Below are 1,977 nucleotides of genomic sequence, written 5' to 3'. Positions count from 1 at the left end.
AATGGTAGTGGGAAATGATCTTTTCTTGTCACCTTGTTCAGCTTTCTATAGTCCATACACACTCTCCAACCCGTAACTGTCCGAGTAGGAATCAACTCATTGTTGCCATTGGTCACTACCGTCATTCCACCCTTCTTTGGCACACATTGGACCGGAGAGGTCCATGAACTGTCCGAGATCGGGTAAACCACACCGGCGTCAAGCCACTTGATAACCTCCTTCTTTACCACTTCTTGCATCACCTCATTGAGTCTCCTTTGATGTTCAAGAGATGGCCGTGCATCCTCCTCCAAAATGATCTTATGCATGCAAAATGCGGGGCTTATTCCCCTGATATCCGCCAAAGTCCATCCTATTGCCCTTTTTCGCTTTTGGAGCACCTCCACAGTGGCCTCAACCTGCAAGTTAGTAAGGCAAGAAGAAAGAATAACTGGAAGAGTAGAATTAGAGCCCAAGAATTCATACCTGAGGTGTGGAGGAAGTGGTTTCAACTCCAACACCGGTGGCTCCTCAATTGATGGCTTGGTTGGCGGAGTTTTGCGATTTTCAAGATCCAAAGATAGTTTCCTAGGCTCATATGAATATGAACCCATTCCATGCAATGCATTCACGCACTCCACTCTACCGGCATCATCATTGGCATCCATGTTAAGAAGCACGGCTTCAAGAGGATCTTCAACATTGATCAAGGCACTTGTGTCATCCACTATCACCGCCGTGACAATGTCCACAAATGAACACACCTCCGTACTATTGGGTTGCCTCATTGATTTGCACACATGAAATACCACCTTCTCATCTCCCACGCGGAATGTTAACTCCCCTGCTTCCACATCAACCAATGCCTTCCCCGTAGCTAGGAAAGGTCTTCCAAGAATGATAGGCACTTCGAAATCCACTTCGCAATCCAATATGACAAAGTCGGCCGGCAATATGAATTTGTCCACCCGGACAAGCACATCATCGATTATACCTAGATGCCTCTTCATCGACCGGTCCGCCACTTGAAGTCTCATGGAGGTTGGCCTAGGTTGCCCAATTCCCAAAGTCTTGAAGACTGAGTACGGCATCAGACTAATGCTAGCCCCCAAGTCACATAGGGCCTTAGCAAAGTCCGCACTTCCGATAGTGCAAGGAATAGTGAAAGCTCCAGGGTCCTCAAGTTTCGGGGCCATAGAATGCACAATCGCACTAACTTGGTGCGTCATCTTTATTGTTTCACACTCCATAGAACGCTTCTTGGTGACTAAATCCTTCATAAATTTTGCATACCCAGGCATTTGTTCAAGTGCCTCTACTAAAGGGACATTTATTGTAAGGGTCTTCATCATGTCTATGAATTTCTTGAACTGATTATCGCTCTTTTGCTTTGCTAACCGCTGAGGATATGGTGGAGGTGGTCTAGGCAAGGGTGCCTTTACCTTGGGCACCGCCGGCTCGGGTATATCAATGATGTGTTCCCTAGACGGGTTCACGGTCTCTTGAGTCTCTACCCCGGCCTCATCATCAATATCAATCCGCACATCATTTGTCACTGTTGGTTCAACCACATTGTCAACATTCAAAGGTGCTTCATCATCATGCAACTCAACTTCATCATTCACAACTTGATTCTCAACCGAGGCATGCACATCACCGCCTCTTCCACTCCTAGTTGTAACCGTCATCACATGATTGTTACCCCCCTTCGGGTTCACTACCGTATCACTTGGTAGCGCACCTTTTGGGCGGGTATTTAGAGCTTGAGAGATTTGTCCTATTTGCACCTCTAGGTTCCGGATAGATGTGTTATGCGAAGCCAATTGTGCATCTGAATCTTGGTTCTTTTTCATCATCTGCTCGAACATCATTCTATCCGTCCCATATCACTTCCAGAAGAACTAGGCCCTTGTGACTGAAAGCGGGGTGGATTGTTTGGTTGTTGGAACATGGGGGGCCTTTGAAAGCCTTGCCCCCTACCACCATTATTCCACCCTC

This window comes from Nicotiana attenuata, unplaced genomic scaffold (genome assembly GCF_001879085.1).
Source record: "Nicotiana attenuata strain UT unplaced genomic scaffold, NIATTr2, whole genome shotgun sequence".
Lineage (NCBI taxonomy): Eukaryota > Viridiplantae > Streptophyta > Magnoliopsida > Solanales > Solanaceae > Nicotiana > Nicotiana attenuata.
The sequence above is the reverse complement of the archived record's forward strand: the minus strand, read 5'-3'. Positions refer to the sequence as shown.